This window comes from Mastomys coucha, unplaced genomic scaffold (assembly GCF_008632895.1).
Source record: "Mastomys coucha isolate ucsf_1 unplaced genomic scaffold, UCSF_Mcou_1 pScaffold22, whole genome shotgun sequence".
NCBI classification, from domain to species: domain Eukaryota; kingdom Metazoa; phylum Chordata; class Mammalia; order Rodentia; family Muridae; genus Mastomys; species Mastomys coucha.
In genome coordinates this window covers 76763081-76782170 of record NW_022196905.1, presented here as the reverse complement: position 1 = coordinate 76782170, position 19090 = coordinate 76763081, and the positions used below count along the sequence as shown (strand labels likewise).

At 35.1% G+C, this 19090-nt stretch overlaps 1 protein-coding gene and 1 pseudogene across 8 annotated transcripts in view; both read left to right on the top strand.

Moving 5' to 3' along the window:
- Nucleotides 1-19090, top strand: part of Epha5 (EPH receptor A5) — a 352826-nt gene that overhangs the window by 138240 nt on the left and 195496 nt on the right. The window lies entirely within an intron of this gene.
- Nucleotides 2729-2825, top strand: LOC116071716 (annotated as a pseudogene).

Below are 19090 nucleotides of genomic sequence, written 5' to 3'. Positions count from 1 at the left end.
GCTGGAATTAAAGGCATGCACCACCACTGCCTGGCTGAACTTCATTTTTCTTGTGGAAGTAAATCCCACAGTTCAGAGTGGTAGATGCTGCATGCTCTCTCTAAATGATCACTATGTACTCCAGGAGTAAATTCAAATGTTCATCAAGATGACTAGAAATCATAGTTATGAACAAAGTCAGTTAATGAATATGGAAGAATGGTTAAGACAGAACCATTCCCTATTATAAAAATAATTAAAATGTCCAGTTTACAGAGCTGTGGTGTGTGTGTGTGTGTGTGTGTGTGTGTGTGTGTGTGTATAGATTTTTCAAAATTGTTGAAAATTGCTGAGTCTTAGTGAAGTACTTGGATGTGCCTTATAGTTTTATTTTGATACTTTCAGATATTCAAAATTATAAATTTTGGGAAGATGAATGGTAAGAAATTTTCTATGGCGTATGTTTCTGCAAATTAAGGATCAAACTATCAGATCAAACCTATAACATGTCCCCAATCACGATTCTATTTAGCCCATAGATGCTTTCAGCTACATTTGAAGTTAATAATATAAATGTTAAGCCGGGCGGTGGTGGCGCACGCCTTTAATCCCAGCACTTGGGAGGCAGAGGCAGGTGGATTTCTGAGTTCGAGGCCAGCCTGGTCTACAGAGTGAGTTCCAGGACAGCCAGGGCTATATACAGAGAAACCCTGTCTCAAAAAAACCAAAAAAAAAAAAATAAAATAATATAAATGTTAAAAGGGAGGAATTCATAATGTATGTTTGAGACAAGAAAACTACTATGAATTTTAGAAAAGGTCATTTCAAACTTACATACACTTCCGAATGGTCTAAGGCAGGAAACTCCAAATCTGCCTTTTACTCTTGCCACTTTTAAGTGATGCGTTACTTCTCTCTGGCCACTGATGGAGGCCTGAGAGTAGCAGAAGTCCACATGTAATTTGTTTGGTTACAGAGTATTACCTAGAAATGTTCCCTTGAGTATTTTGTTCAGGGTACACTTCTAATTTCTGTGAAGAAGTTGTTCATGAAAAGAGTCTCAATGAACTAACCTTGAGTTTGAAATTCTCCACAATAATCAATAACGGCAACAGTAGGGAAAGTACTTTTTACTTGTGATTTCAGCTTATTTTACTGACTTGCAATCCACCAATACTATCTTGGTGACTCTTCTGCCTTGGGATGACCACCTATGAAACTCTATCAACTTGCATTGATTAACCAATGAGATAGCAACATATTCCTCCAAAATGTTTTTGTTCATCTATGTCTATCCAACTTGAGAGGCATTTCCCACCCAAACCAGTTCTTGACTGGGGCCCCAATGTGAAATGCCATCATTCCCACTATCTGGCCTCCATTTTTCTCCTCTGATTCTAGTGCCCAGAAGAGCACATGAGTGCAGATGAGGGGCAAGAATCAGTTTACGAATGGGTTAAGGCTAACAAAGTAACAAGGGCTAACAAATATGCCATTGGGAACTGGATCAGAAGACTTGGCCCAGAAACAGTGTAGGGATGCCATGAGCTCTAACAGGTATCCAAAGAGCAGTCAGGAGAGCTAACACAGAGATCCAGTTTTACTAGTCTAACCTCATGCCCTAAAGAGGCTTTATCTATGTCAACAGAAGGCTTCTTGTTTCCATTTTCAGAAGCTTGCAGAGTAGTGTTCCTGAGTTTGATCACTGGGACCCACATGGTAGAAGAGGACTGATCCTGCAAGTTGTCCATTGACCTCCACATGTGCACACACCAAAATACATGCACATGTACAGACACACGTGTACATACACAAGCCTCTAGGCTAATAAGGACGTGGAAAGCAAATCTTTTACAAAGACTGTATTTTAAAGACTTCCAGATATATGTTTTGCCATTTAAAATAAGGCCCGGTAACATATTTTAACATAGGGCTTCAGATACATTTGTAGGTCAAATAAAACAAATAATTTTTTAAAAATTTACTGATTGTGAGTAGAGATTTGAATGAAGAACAGGAAGCTTAAGCCCTTAAAGGGAAAGTTTGAGAAAAAGAACATAGAGAAATCAGTTCAAAGGGGGACTGGCTTCACAGTACCAATTCCAGTACCAGCTGGTCCTCTCAGAACCTGGTGAACTAAGCCAGATGCTAAATAAATCCTATAACGTTTAATCATTGTGTTATTGGTGGTGAAATAGAAAAATGAAATCTCAAAATATCTACCAGTGTCTTTCAAATGTTTCACTCCACTATAAAAATAATTAACATTCTGTTATAATTTATACTTTTTTTCTAACTTTTGAGATTGTTAACAGATCAATTGTGTTTTAAATACTAATTGAAAAGACATACTTTTAGAAATTAATTTAAGGTATAATCAACTGGCTAGGAGAGGAAGGGCCTGATTCACTACTGAATTATATATAATATGATCTCACCAGAGTCAAAGCGAAGTGCTGTCAGAACCCCAGCTTACTGTTCATAGAAATCCTACTGCAAGAGAATTTTCTTTCAAAAGAAAGTTTTCCTATGATCTTATTTCTTGCACTAGGAAAAAATTACTTTTCTAACAGCTCTTCTATCTCTAAGTATTTTCCTGCTGAAATTTTTAAAAAGTACTGTTATTGTTGTGGCTGGCTCAGTTCTGACACTTAGGCGGAGATATTGTACATTGTTGGAATTTGCCTCAGGAAGGTTGGTTTCATGGGTGACTTTATGGACAGGTTTTCACTCTCACTTTATATGCTTATAGGAAACTCATCCTACAGTTGCAGACAGCAGCCTCCTTGGTAGTGTGTGTAGCCTATTGTCTAGATGGGTTACCTCTAGGCACCTTGAAGACAAACTTCTGGAGAAGAAAAAAAACCTCTTCATACATAATTGTCTATTTTTTTGAAAAAAAAATAATACAAAATATGTCTCAGAATAGAATAGCCTTTGTCCATCACCTATTTGGGAAATAAATTAGCAGGCATGCATAAGCTTTATAAATTGAGGTTCAGTTCTTCTAAGTTTTTATTTAGCTTAAGTGTTAAAAAGGTAATATTTCTAACAGCATTCACACTGACAGAAATAACAATGACAAAAGACAGTATTAGCAGAGTTCTTCAGGCTTTAAAAACTATTTAAAATTTAAGCTGAAATATAAAGACATATATTATAAGTATTTATAATATCTTTTCTGGAATTTTGCTATTCATTCCTGTGTGAAAGCTATATTAACCTTATTTAGGAGGTATGAGATACCAGGAGAGAGACAATTGCTTTGTCAATGTCTCAACAGCTGTGAGGTTGAACAACTGGATTTCTGCCAGCCTAATTTATGTTCAGATCAACTATCCCCCTATTTTTATTTGTAATGATAACACAAACCTACTGCCATATTACTTGTGACTTGGAAGATACAGTCTGTCTCTGTAACAAAAATCAGTAGGTACAGGAGGAAGGCAATGGGCAGGGGAAAGTACAGAGTGAGCAGCTTTCACTTTATGACATTATGAATAGGCCTTGTGGGACCTGTGCCTCTCCAGTCACCAATCTAAAGTATAAAGAAACCACTGTGTCCCTCGACAACCTTTTTGTCAGATACAAGAACGTGAAAGAAACACAGCCTTTCACCTCATGTTTAGCATCTTTATGGCAATAGTAGAAAATTTATATATAGTTCCTTTCATATTCGATCTGCTTAAATATGGCACTTTTTCACATCTGCCTTAGAGGTTTGCTGCAAAATGTTATATATAGATGAATCTTTATGTGTATATGTAGATAAAACAGGGAATCTTTATTAAGAATGAAAGGCGTGCAGAATCTGTGCTAGGAATGCTGGTCAGGAGAAGTGTGCTTATTTAGAGCTGGCAAGGTCCTGAGTTCGATCCTTAGCAATAATAATAATAATAATAATAATAATAATAATAATAATAATAAATCATTTGTCTGTCTCGGTTTTTGCTTCACTTGATCCCCTTTAAACAGTTTCCTACATATAACTAAGGGTACATTTTTATTGACTAAAAACAAACCAGTAAATAAGCTGTCAACCAAATTTCAAAAGCCAAATTAATATGGAAAAAAAAAAGAGGTAGAAGAGGATCAGAATCTGTCAGTTATACTGCTTCCATATATAGGGCTATGAATAGTAGCAAACAGGAGAGGGAACATAGAGTGACTATTTCATCCGTGTGTATTTGTGATCACAGTTGTTTGATGACAAGCTCAATCTTTACTACTGAGTATCTAGAACAGAAATTGGGCCTTGTTTGCAGAAATTGGATATTGCTAGATTGGACTTCTACTGGTATGTATATTTCCTTTTTTTCTATCAGTTTTGTTGTTGTTTTGGTTCAGTATTTTTTGAGGGACAGTTTTGCCCTGTGTCTGCCCCTTCCTTGTTATAGCTGACCTGGAGGGAAGGGAGTTTTGCAGCTTAAGGTGGGTACAGTGGAGGATGTCAGTAGGCGAAGAGTGCATGGGCAATAAACACATCCAAGGACAACTTCAGAGACTGGTTCACTTATTGCGGGAGGGGAGGGAAAAGGGTATACATGAAGAGGTTACCTGGGTCGAAGGAGCAAGGTCTATGTGTCTGTGCACCATTGGCCAGGGCAGCTGTATTAGAAGATACTTCATTGCACCCTGAGGGTCTGTGGGGTCCAGGGGTAAAAAACTTATAATGTCAAACAATGAGTGAAGCCCAATAACTCTTAGGGTAGTAAACTGTTACTAGGGTTGATGGAGGGGGAACCAGCTTTATAGTCCCAGGATGGGAGGGGGAGGTAGCCAACTCTTGCCATCCTCCTGTTTGTGGTATCTAGAGTTGACACTACCTCAACCCTTCCTCCATAACCCTGGACCATTAAGGTCCCACAGGATTTCTTAGTGTAGTTCTGAGTGTCCTGGAAACAGACCAGGGTAGCCTCAAACTCACAGAGATCTTCCTGCCTCTGCCTTCCTAAATGTTTGGTTTAAAGATATGTTTTGCAAACACCTGAAAATATATGTATTACTTGAGGCATGGAAGTTGGACATAAGTTTTGATATATTAGTAATATGCTGTTAAGTTACATGAGCACTCTGGACTTCCCACCCGGTTCATTCATTCCTCCGTTATTTTGTTTGTTTGTTTGTTTAGTTAGGAAAATAAATAGTGAATTGTTCAATAATAGCTAATGTCAGGGTCTCTCAGCAAACTTGGCATCATTCTTTTGGAATGCCATGCTCTTTTGTTAAAGTAAAACAAAAACAAGAACAAAACAAAACAAACAAACAAACAAACAAAAACCAAGGGACAGCTCAGAGTTTGGTAACAGTGACTCTTCTTCCAGAGGTCCTGAGGTCAACTCCCAGCAACCACATAGTGCCTCACAACTATCTATAATGAGATCCCATATATATATATCCATATATATATATATATATATATATACACATGTATATATATATGTGTGTATATATATATGTGTGTATATATATATATATATGTATATATATATGTGTATATATATATACACATATATATCTTATTCATTATTTTCAGCCTAATCAGCATTTTTCACAAATACAGATCAGGTATGTTTGAACATCATAATAAAGAAAAAAGTGTTTATCAGTTTGGTGGGGTGAGGGTTGAGAGTTCAAGGAAGTTGGACTAGGATCAACTGAGGAAAGGGAGCAGGGGAGAGTGGTGAGGTTCTATTTCCATGAAAACATTTTAAAATTAGGTACATGTATCTGTTTGTGAAGATGGCATGTTTGCATGTGACAGTCTGATTTTTAGATTCAAGGAGAAAACATGTCAATTGCATGGTTCTTTTCACCCTTCTTATGTATATCATTACAGGTATAGAACAGTAAGAGGGAAACATTTTAAAATGAGTCCTCCTTAGCTAACCTGCACATACAACAGACCGCACTCTGTGCTACAACTTCTACTTCATAGATGAGATTTTTATCCTTTTTTTCTTTTTTTCTGATTTTTTAACACATGAACTCCATTTGAATAGTCATATAAATTTCACCATTTAGTGAACAGAGAGAAATGAAATATTAATAATTTGAGCAATTTAGCTGGCTTTAGAATTACAAATACAGAAGTCCTCATATACCACTTAAGCATTTAAAAATTGTTCCAAATTGAACCTAAAATGATCATGGGGAATTGACAATAAATACAAAGAGAAGCCAATATTTCATATTCTGCAGTTAGAAAATAGTTCCAAACCTAGAGAAAATTGAGACCTTATGAGGACTATGATCCTGAGACTGTTTTACACGCATTTATTGGGACATTTTGTTTAGTTTTGAATTATTCTGTAAGGAAGCTAAGAATTCTTCTTTAGATACAATTATCTGTGAAAGGAACTAGAGCTACAATAACAACATGTAGTTTAATTTTGCTATCTGAAAATTTTCACCATTTATTTATTTATTTATTTATTTGGACATTTAATTTTAGTAACTATCTCAGTAACAATGTAGTGATATAGTAGCTGCAAGATCCAATGGTTCCCAAGATTTGTTTGCCGACTTTAACACCATAATGATCCAATTTGATCTGAAGATCAAATTGCTAAATTGAGTTACATGGAAAGTAATGGAAAATAAGTGTCCCATATCCCATTTTCTTAAAACTGAAAGCAAATTTTGGCTCAGTTTCTTTCTTTCTTTTTTCTACCACAGGGGAAAATACAGATACTCATTTTCTCTTAGGAAAAATATGTTCTAATTTTTAGATCCCAGGTGTTTTGCAGAAAATTTGTCCCTTTAAGTCATAGTTTGACCCAATTAAAACTGAGAATGATTAATTCACCTCCCGTTTAACGGATTTGAAATTGGGTTGTGATCATGGTAACACCCTTGTAAGATGTGCACATATCATCCATGTCACAATAAATTAGATATATAATATCAGAAAACAAACTTCATTACTTTTTTACTTCCAGTTGACTCCTTTCCATAATTTTAATCCTGAGATACTAATGTAAGATATTGTCATTATATCCTTGAAAAATATGATATATATAGACCTAAAATTTTATGTTTCATATTTTCTTTGGTTCATTTTGAAAGATTACAAATGTGTGCCTTTTAGATGGCGAGAATCCTGAGTAACTAGCAGTTCATACATTTTAAGGTTCTTTATGGTATTGATCCAAATACGGATATAATTTGTTTTAATAAAATCTTTTAAAAAATCATTTAGAATGTAAGGGCTTAAAAACTTTTATAAAATATTTGTTTTCAAATAGTACAGTACAATTTGTTACTCAAAGAATGATTGCATTAGTATTTGAGAGTGTGTAAAATAATTAAATTTTGTATAAGAAAATCAATGAAATATGCCTGAGTGTGTAATAGATCAACATTATATCTCTATATTATGAAAACTAAAGCTATTTTCTTCCAAGACATGGTAGGAGCAGAAGCTTCCTTGCCGTACAGTTAACAAGCCAATTATAAGAGATTTGATGCCTGTCATATTGCAAGGGAGGTTAGTGAACTGAAGAAGCCAGATCAACGTGATAAACTGCTTATCTGTTGCTTTTAAAGGGATCGGGATGGGGCAATTATTGTCTCAATGCACTGTGCATCTGACATAAAGCCAGCCTTTCCAGGAACTGTGAAAATTACTGAACAAAGGTGTCAAACAAAAAAATATACTAATATGCTAACTAAGGTAAAATGCTGTGTCGTTTTATTTCTAATACAAAATAATATAACTATTTAGTACTTCTATAAATATGTGAAGTGTTTCCCTTTAGTGTGTTTTAAAAACATCTAAAAATAAAACATTTTATAGAAAGTTTAATTTGAAATTTATAATATCTCTCTGAGCAAGTTTAATCCCCATACAAATAATATCAATTAGAATTATTCAATTAGATTGCATTCCTATGATATTACTTCTCATTCCCATATCTATCCTATGGTCTTGAATCTTCTGGACCCAAATACTGTACCCTTATGTAAAGCATATATTTAAATAGTATGCCATTATTATTTAATATATTATTATATATTTAATGTTAAAAGTAAAATAGTGTAATATTCATGTGTTAAGTTTAATGAATTAATTTATCCTGTTGTACAGCAATTGAATAGAATTTCTTTGGAGTTTCTTTTTCTTTTTTTTCCTTTTTTTTTTTTAATTAGATATTTTCTTTATTTACAATATCTCCCTTCCCAGGTTCCCCTCCAAAAGAAAAAAGAAAAAGAAAACAAAATAAGAAAAAAAATTAAAATAAAACAACCCCCTGTTCCCTTCCCCCTCCCCCTGCTCACGACCCCAGCCTCTCCCACTTCCTGGCCCTGGCATTCCCCTACACTGGGGCATAGAACCTTCACAGGGTCAAGGGCCTTTCCTCCCCTTGAAGAACGACTAGGCCATCCTCTGCTATACACATGCTGCTGGAGCCATGAGTCCCACCATGTGTATTCTTTGGTTGGAGTTTTAGTCCCTGGGAGCTCTTAGGGTATTAGTTAGTTCATATTGTTGTTCGTGCTAAGGGGCTGCAAACCCTTGAGCTCCTTGGGTCCTTTCTCTAACTCCTTCATTGGGGACCCTGTACTCAGTCCAATGGATGGCTCTGAGCCTCTAGTTCAGTATTAGTCAGGTACTGTCAGAGTCTCTCAAGAGACAGGTATATCAGGCTCCTGTCAGCCAGCACTTGCTTCTTATTAAGGGATGTAAAAGTCTCTAACATTCTTTAGCAGTGGGAAAAAAATTCCTCAATGCTGGTTTTTCAAACATTCTTTTGTTTTGTTTTCTTTTAAACACATTTGTCAACTGATGTTTCATCGTTCCGTGTTCTCTCTTCATTTTCTCCTTCTGTGTCTTACCACATCCACTGGGGATATTATCAAGAAATGTATATCACACCAAGATATCTAAGATTATAATGGTCTCATTAGCAATTAAGTGATATTAATAGATTATGAGAAGGCTTCATTGTGGAAAAGATGAAATAAAAATGTATGATTAATGTTATTTCTTATGTAGGGATTTGGGTTTCATGGCATAATTTATCATGAGAATAATGGCTGTATACACAGCAAAGACAATCCTTTTCAGGATTTCAGTAATTATAAAAATATATCACAACAAATCACCATCGACTCATCCTGGGTGGCTATTTATTTATATTTTTTATTTCTGCAATTCTTTATTAAAAAATGGCTATTTATAGTAAAACATAAAAAGGAACCAGAAGTGAATCTACAATTTAGAATTTATATTAGTGCTTACAATGGTGACCTTCTGTGGGGCCATATATTAAACTTATCTGATTTTATTTGATTCAGTGCCTATCTCATCTCCAAGAAGCACAACTCAGATACACCAACAGTGGTCAGAAGCACAAGCAAATAGAGCTTTTGAACTTTCAGGTGCCATTAAACTGTGATTTATCAAAGACTACAGTTTATACCTTGGTAGACTATAACCACATACTGCATATGCATTTGATATCATTGGTGTATATTCTATCTAAATGAGTGCCAGAATCTGTGCTATCATTTTATGGTATAAGAACAGTTCAATGCCAATGTCCATTGGTCAATAAATGAATATTCTTCTCACATATCTTTTTACTTCCCTCTTCCATTCTTTCTTTTGTTTCTTTGTTCCTTCATTCTTTCCTTCTGTCTTTCCTACTGATAGCTGATCGACACAATGGCCTTGTCTATGTTATGCAAACATTCTCCTAATCTATATCCTATTCTCTTTCCTTTCATAATTATTTCACAAACCTCAAGGATAGACATGGTGTTTATTTATTATTGATCATTTACTTTGCTTTTTCAAAAATTACTTAAATATTTATTAACATAAGAAAACATCAATTTTTACTCTAAACACAATTTCTCTCCCAAGATTTACATAAAAATCCAACTTTCTTAGTATACAATATAACATTTTACTAAAAATTTCATTGAGACTTTTATACATGCTTTTAATGCATGAGATAAAACTTGCCCCGTTCCTTTCCTTCCTACCCTTAATATTTCAACTTCGTGTATCTTTTAGTTTTTAAACCCACTAGATCAAGACACCACTGCATGTATATGCATAGAAATAGGACCATCTACTAGAGCGGGTCCCTAGACCGGACGGAACTTACTCTTCCTCCTCACATTAGCTATGTACCATCAGTATCTATCCAGATGTAACTGGCTTGCTGTTGTACAGGTCTTGTGCATGAAGTCATAGCTACCATTAGATCATTATGTATCCTGTCACATAGAGCAAATAATATTTCAGATATTATTTGAAATAATATACTGATAGATAGCAGATATCTATCACTGTTGGCTCTTAACAATTTTTCCAACCCCTTTTCTACACTGATGCCTGAGTCTGAGGGGAGAAAGTGTCATAGAGATGTCTCCGTAATAGCTGAGTATCTCACTGTCTCTTATTCACTGCATATTTACCTGTATTGCCTGGGTCTCTGTATTAATCAATACCTACAATGTGATGCATCATCGGTATTCTTCAAAAAGCAAATAGTAACAACAGTGAAGCCCTTCTGCTCTAGATGACACCAAGATTACCACAACACACACCACATTTCAGCCACAGTGGGAAAGAAGGCAAACTCAAAGTGGTACTCCTCTCTTCCAGTAATAGTATCTCTCCTGGGCAAGTTCCTAGATGCTGTGCACTGCTTCCATACAGGTGGAAGTCTCTCACAAAAGTTTGAATTCTCTCTTCTTTGATTCCAAAAGCAGAACAAAATCAGATGCCTTAGAATGGGCACATCATCACAGTCATTATGCAAATCATGTTCCTAAAAGGAAGAATGAATACACAGAATGCATAAGAAGCCAGAAGTATTCATATCAGTATGTTAATTCATATTTTAATGCATTTTAAGTGTTTTATTTGTGTATATTCGTTTGGTGCCTTTTGATATTTAGAACTTCTTCAGCTGTGACAAAATATTGAATTAGAAAATATTGCTTTTTCCTGGCAATCTTTGCTCTCCTTGTAAATATCTTTCTGACTATAATGAAAAGAGATTGCTTATTTCTTGGATTATATTTAGTCTATTGCCTACCACTAAATTTCTTTTCTTTATTGAATTCCATGTAAGTGCATTGTAGTATAATAAGGGTTATTTATTATACTCATACTGTGATCTACTGTGTTTGAATATTCTCAAAAGAAATTTCTTATACTGTATGATTAACAATAACAGTATACCATCAGCATGTATGTTGCTACAGTATGCTCCAGGAAAATTTTATGAGTATTGTTATAGAACAGACCAGGTCTAAGTGTCCTTAGAATCTTTCTGTCAGCCACGTGTGGCGGTACATTCCTTTAAACCTAGAGCTCAGGAGGCAGAAGCAGGTGATGACTGTGAATTGGAGTCCAGCTTGCTCTGCCTAAGGAGTTCCAGCCTGCCTAATGATCGCTTCACAAGCAGAGAGGAAGAAGGAGGAGAAAAGAAGAAGGAGGAGGAGGAGAAGAAAAAGAGGAGGAGGAGGAGCAGGAGGAGGAGGTCTAGGGGGAAAATGAGTGGTAGGAAGAGGTATTGGGGGTTGAAAGATGGCAGGGGGCGGGAGGAGACAAGATGAAGCACCTTTTTCTTAATTCATTTTCTTTCTGAAAATTTGTGCAATCAATTTTGCTGTTTGAACAGTACATATGGATAGTTATTTAAATACACATAAAATTTACACACACGTAAAGGCATATACAATTATGAATTATGTTCTTATTTAAGGCCTTTATAAGATGTAAGTAGTTTATTAATATTGATATCAGTAAATTAGTTTTATTTGACTGTAATATCATATCAAATACTGAATGACTGCTGGGTGTTTAGAAAGGTTTTATTTTTATAAATATCTCTTAAATACCCATAAAATGTGAGATATGTTTAATATATAAGACACAATGACTATTTTAACAAATATAAACATCAATCCAATGAAAAATTTAAATTTGTTACATAATTTAATTGAAAACAAATTTTGAATATTCCTAAAGCTCAGAAATCACTTTTATGTTACCCTGAATGCTTTCCTAAAGGCATCACATCCCTAGCTGTTTATCACGGACACTGTTGGCAGCAGGCTAAGGTTAATTGTAATTGCGCACAGTCACCTGGACATTGCTGTAATCTGAAGTAGAATCCCTCTGCTGTGTCGGCTCAACAGTATATTATTTCTAGGCATTAATGCCAGGGTGCTCTTTAAATTGGCTGTGGCACTAGAGAGGAAGTGATTTACGTGCTCCATTTAGTGCTCTCCTCTTGCAGTCTGCTTCAGGCCACTTTCCCAGGAATAGCGGAATGTGAACAGAATTAAAATTCAAATGTAACCACAGATGAAAAGAATGACATAAAATAGGTTAATGAAATAAATTCCTGTCCTGCATATTTGTTGATTGGTGTGTTTTATTCAAATGTCTGCATATCCAGGAGCATTTAGTTCACTATTGGGACTTCGTGTATTAAATATTAAAAGGTAAATTTTGCTGAATGAATACAAGTATAGACTGAATTCTCTGAAGATGTTTTAAGCACTAAGGAAAGCCAAACATTCTTTGTTCTCTGAGGATTAAGAAAAGATGGAGGTCACTTAACCGTAGTTTTACGTTTACACAGAATAACTTCAGTAGAACAATTAGACTTTTCAAAAGACAAAGAAGTGTAATCTTTACAAATAATAGCAATTTTAAAGACATGTATTGGTTTTTTTTTTCTCATTTAGGACCATTAGCCTAAGATATTCAATGATTTATATATGAATCTGATTTAACCCAGTGTTCTTTATTTTAATTGTATTTGGAAACACTGAGAAGCAGCTTAATGTCTCTCATCACGCAAGAAATGGCTGGAGGCAGGGGAGGTGGCTTAGTGCTTAAGAGCACTTACTGCTATTGTAGAGGACTCAGTTCATGTCTCAGAAACCACATGGAAATTCAGAAGCATATGTAACTCTCCAAGGGATTTGACAGCATTTCTAATGTATGTAGGCTCCTGCATGCATGCACACATACATACATGTAGATGTGTGTGTGCATACATGTGTGCACACACGTAAACACACACTGCATATTTGAAATAAAATAAATATTTTTAGCAAAAAGATAAAATAAGAAACATTTTGCACCTTCTGGTATTTTGGTTATGCAGTTTGTACATGATAAGTTCATACCTTAAGTTTCTACCAATATAATATGAAAATATTATGTTGTTGGGCATTAATTTCACCAATGTACAGGTGCCTAGAACTTTAATTCCTATTTTACTTTAATTTCTGACATTTAACACTCTATTTTTATATAATGTTGTCATGATTATTGATTGAAAATACAGTTCTAATTTAAGAAAAACCACTTATAGTTTTTGTTGTTATGACTCTTTCATTTAAAAATTGTACTTGAGACTTCTAATCTTTTCACTGATCCTAACTTCTCTAAAATTAAAAATGTTCCCAAAGTTTGCCTGTTTCTACTTAGTGCACTTACTTTGTGTGCAGATATGTAATTTTGTGTGTGATTCAATACCTTATAATACTCATTTTACAAAATGTAGTCAGTATTTCATGAATAATTTTACTTCTTTTTGTTAACACGTTTATAATGCTTTTGAAATGCATTTTGAAGGATATCAATTTATTAATTTCCTTATAGTATAATATTCTACTCTTTTGTTTTTAAGATTTTTGATTTTGCAAGTTACAGAACAGAAAACTGATAATCATCCTGTTATATGTGTCTTGACAGATATATTAATGCCATTGTAGAAAATGCATATTTAGTGTAATTTATATTTTACTGTCAAAACCACTCCAAAGTATCTTTAGCATCTTGTAACTCTTCATCTATTTTGAGAATTGAATTATTTTAGATATATTTTTCATAGCTATATTTTATATTTTCCAAGTTAAAGGTAATAATGGCCATCAGTTGACTACTTCAAATCTTCTGTCTCTGATACTTCTATGAATTTGAAAGTTTACCAGTTTTTCTTATCAAAGATGAAACACTAGACAAAAGGGAAAGAATAAAGGTACTTATTTAATTTTCTAAAAAATAAAATAAATCAGAAGAAAATTTATAGTTCATTCATTTGACACGTGGATGATATGACCTAGAGAATCAAATATAACTGTCTTTTGGAAACTGATACTCAAGTCAAAGATCAGCATGATTTTGAACTCTTTTGGTATTATTCAAAACCAAAAATGGGACTGAAAAAATTTGAGAGGATTATCCATCTTGTTGCATTGGACTCTAAAATTTTACAAATTGTATTGTTTCTAAAGGATATGATAAAAAATGATCTGCTACAATATCAAATTAAAATTACAATATTACTTTAATATTTTTACTTGTCTTATTACTTACAGTTAGCAAGGCAGTATTTCTGAAATTCCTTGAGAATGGGTGCAAGTACTTATTATAATCATGTAATGTTGACTTTGTACCCATTATGGTAGCAATTTATCTAACCACTAATGACATTTGTTAAATCGAAAGTATAATACCAACAATTGAAAGCTTGCTAAATTCTTGGTATTGGGCTAAATATTAGTATTCTTCATTTCAACTACAGAGTGAGAAAACTAGAGGTATTATGCAGCTTTTTAAAGAAACAAATCTAAGGTTGATGATTTGCCCATGTGACTGACAAGACCAGCTAAAAGAAGTCTTATTCTTAACTTTATCATTAGTGTATAAAGATAATAGCCAGCTACCAACAACCCTACCAGCTACACTCAATAACATATAATTTTGTTTGGTGATAAAAAGAGAAATAAAAGAGTGCCATGTGAAAAGTCCCTGCAATTTTCCTGAACACAAGAGATATAAAAATTTGATAGGCTATACTGCTATTATTCTTACACAATTCCTAAGCCCATATTTTATTCGTTTATCCATACCAAGAGACTTACTCGAGAAAGTGAAAAAACTGTGTTTTCAGTAGGATTGTTTGGTGTTTATTTTTGTATGTTTTCATTTGAGAAAGTCTGTGTGTTTAAATGCAAGCACTTTAAGGCAGAAATCACTGCTCATTAGAGTATAGTAAATATCTTTACCAATGATTCCAATGGGTGTAGTAGGTTACTTAAATAGGCCACAGATGTGTGCATGTTCAGTAGAATAGGAAGAGACATGTTGAAAACAGATTGGTAAGCACTACAGACCAAAAAGAAAAAAATACAAAAAAGGAAAACAAATGAAAAATTTATTATACATTTTAGTTTTAGTGTTTAGTACACTGCACAGATCCAGTATAGAGTGGTCTTAGACTTGAGAATCAATGAATGTAGAAATGAATAATGAAGTTATATTAAGTACACTTTCCCTTAGAGCCACAATCAAAACAAGGAGATTCAAAATAGGTCACATCATTGCAGCTGAATGTCACCCATTAACTTAGAACTTCAGGTATACCAGCTTCACAGCCTCCAGCAGATGTAAGGTGCAAAATTACAAGCTTTCCTAAACGCAGGTGTTTGCCAGGGAAGTAAACTGGAACTTAGCAGATGGTGGGGCATACATATATGTGTATGTGTGTGTGTGTATATTTATATACACACACACACACACACACACACATACACACATGAACACAAAATAACATTTACTGTTATGAATTTGAAGAACAGTGGGGAGGAATATACCAGAGGTATATTGAAGGAAGTAAAGGAAAGGCAAAAATGTTGTAATTAAACTATAATTTCAAAAATTATAAAAAAGAAAATGAAAAGAAAACTGACTGGCAGAGGGCACAGAAGTGAAGGAATTTTCCTAAGTCATTAAATCTTTCTTTGAGGAACTGGATACCTGTTAAAAAGAGAATAACAACTGCCCCTTCTGACTTGTAAAAACAGCAAGTTGATCTGTCATCTGTAGTTACAAAGGCACTTTCAGTTGCTACAAAATCAGCTGTAAGAATTCTGAAACCTTCTTCACTGATACAGGGAATGGTATAGACTTTAAGATTTAAATGTTAAAATTGCACAACATAAAAAAAATCAGAGATTGCGTCCCTATGTATTTCAATTCTCTCTCTCTCTCTCTCTCTCTCTCTCTCTCTCTCTCTCTCTCTCTTTGGTTTTTCGAGACAGGGTTTCTCTGTGTTCTCTGTGTAGCTCTGGCTGTCCTGGAACTCACTCTGTAGACAAGGCTGGCCTCAAACTCAGAAATCCACCTGCCTCTGCCTCCCAAGTGCTGGGATTAAAGGCATGCGCCACCACCGCCCGGCTCAGCTCAATTCTTTATCTGTAGGCCATTTCTTATGAAGCAAATTCAATTAGCATTTCCCCATTTCACTGTTTGCCAGCAGACATATTTTTAGACTATGAATATCACAGTTCTGGTGTTTCAGAAAATGATACATGGAAAAAAAAAGGTTGACTATGGAGAGAATGTGTGGCCATTTCAAAATGTTGAAAGAAAAGAAAGTGGGAAATGGTGTAATTACACACAGGCACGCAAATACACACACACACACACACACACACACAAGCACACAAATATTTAATTAATGTAATAAAATTAAATAGTAATGAAAACAAGATAACCATTAATAAAATTGTGTATGCCTTTTTATCCTACTTTGAATCCAGATAACAATCTATTACTCTAGTCAAATGTTTTAAATTGTTTCAAAACACTTATTCCTAAGTTTTCAAAGCGATTATGTGGATCTAATTTGTCTATGACCTTTAGTCTTGGAATGTGAAAGAGATCTACCCACCTTTTCTCCATAATTATTCCTTTCAAATTGAGAAAAGCTATAATAAGAAATAATTTCAACCTCGAGCTTTCACTGTAGCTATCTTGTATTCAAATCTCTTAGTACTTTTATGTAGCCTAAGAAAAGCATTTATATAAATTCCAAGGCATTGTGTTGCAACACAATTTTTACAAAATTAATACAATAAAAATTATACTCATCTTTTGGAGTTCATAGATCCCTGTTCATGTGCATGTATGTGGAGAAGGGTTGTCCACTGGTTGGATCATTAGTTCTCAGCAAGTTTCAGGGATCCTGTTCTTTCGGGCTTCTCAGCAGAGGGACAGCAGCACAGGGATAGATTGCACCATTATGATGCCATTTATTTTTTGTAATATTACTTTCTTAAAAATTTTGTTTAGCATTTATACATCAATAAAATGTGTTTGGATGCTGGGGTCCAGCCTGGACACAGGATCGGAGTTCTCAACTGGAAGCAGAGATATCTGGAAGGCACATAATAAATATGCACAGACTACTTTTTGTGTACAAGCTGACAGGCAATTTTTCAAGGCTTAAAGTTTCTCTCTCCTCTCTTTCATTCTCTGCTCTCTTTCTCTCTTGCTCCTTTGCTCAAAGCTTGAGGCTGCACACACTCTGCAATTTCCTGCACACTCTACTTTTCTCCTGGGCACTTTTCTTTTCTTGAAGTCTCACACTTACACTTGCCAGGCAGTGGCCAGAAAGAATCAAGTTAACTCTTCACTCAATAGTTTTGCTAGCTTTCTGCATTTTCACATTGAACACAATGACTCTCCTAAGTGTCTCAGTATTATAACTTAGTTTCACTAATATAAGATTTTACATATTCTGTACTTGCTTATCCAGGAAACACTCTCAAATGTTGTTGTGTAACTTATTTCATAACTTCAGTATTTTTTTTTCCTTTCTTGGGGTCCCAATGTTGGTTGTATTTAATTTTCTAATAATTTCTTCAAACTTTCTTTGCAAGTCAAGCATTAATCTGGAACTACCATTGTGCAGTTATTACATTGTTTCCAAGACCAGAACACGCAGCATACACGTGGGCCATTAGGACGGTGCTGTGCTGTGCCCCTGTCTCAATTTTTAATTTTTTAAAGAATCATTACATCAAGGAACATTTAGTTTCACAGAATTAACCAGAGCAGAAGGAAAAAGAAGTAAGAAAGTCAGATATAGGGGCTGGAGAGATGGCTAAGTGGTTAAGAGCACTGATTGTTTTTCCAGAGGTCCTGAGCTCAATTCCCAGCAACCACATGGTAGCTCACAACTATCTGTACAGCTACAGTGTACATGTATACATAAAATAAATAAATAAATCTTTCTAAAAAGTCAGATATAATAGAATAATTATGCGCACCAAGGCCAACTGAAAAGCAGTCATGCACAAATGGAATCTATACAGCCATTGTCCAGGGCTAAGTTTAGGAGAAATGGGAACAACTGATTTTTGCAAAGAGCTGCCTCAGGCTACTGAGATGTCTCCATCCTGGCCTACTGCAGGCAGTCCCTTATTTCAGATGGCAGATTTCAGATTTCAGCAGGAGGGATGTGTCTCCTGCTTCTCAGGGTCCCAGATGCTGTCCTTTTCTACAAGTAGCTGCCGCAGGATTCTGAGATGTCTCCATTCCGGCCTACTGCAGGCAGTCCTTATCATTGTACACGGTCCCCAGCATTTGGAAATAATCCACCTTCATTTTGTCCCTTCCAAATAGTCGTTTGCACCTCTTCCTTTCCTTTCTAACTTCATAAACTCTCCTTTTCTTTTTTCCTTTTATTTTTTTGTTTCCTTTTTTTGCTTTTGTTGTTATTATTGTTTTGGTGTGGGTTTTGGTTTTTTGTTTATTTTGTTTTGCTTTGTTTTGTTTTGAGACAGGGTTTCTTAGTGTAATGCTTGCTATCCTTGAACTAGCTCTGTAAACCAGGCTGGCCTTGAACTTGCAAAGATCCACCTGCCTTGGTCTCCCAGATACTGGGATTGAAGGTATCAATCCCACCACTGCCCAGCCTCTTTGTTTCTTCTTTAATTTAATGTGCACTTAATTAATTGGCTGTTGTATGTACCTTAGTGTGGGACTCATGTTCTGGAGCACTGGCATATTTACACTGACAAATATCTGAAGAAAAGTGATTCTGCCTTTCCAAAAGCCTCAATCTGCTTATTGTTCTTCAGCTAGGGATGAGAGGCACTTCCTGAGACTCTTCTCCATCCATTTATGGGTTTGGGATCTCCAACAAACCCCACTCCTTATTGTATGGCTGTCCCTGATCCAAACTTTGGCCCTGCTGCTTGCATGTCAGAATTTACTGGCTGAGCTCTCTCCCTAGCCTCATGTTTTAAAAATATTATTAACCTTTCTGTACAGCTC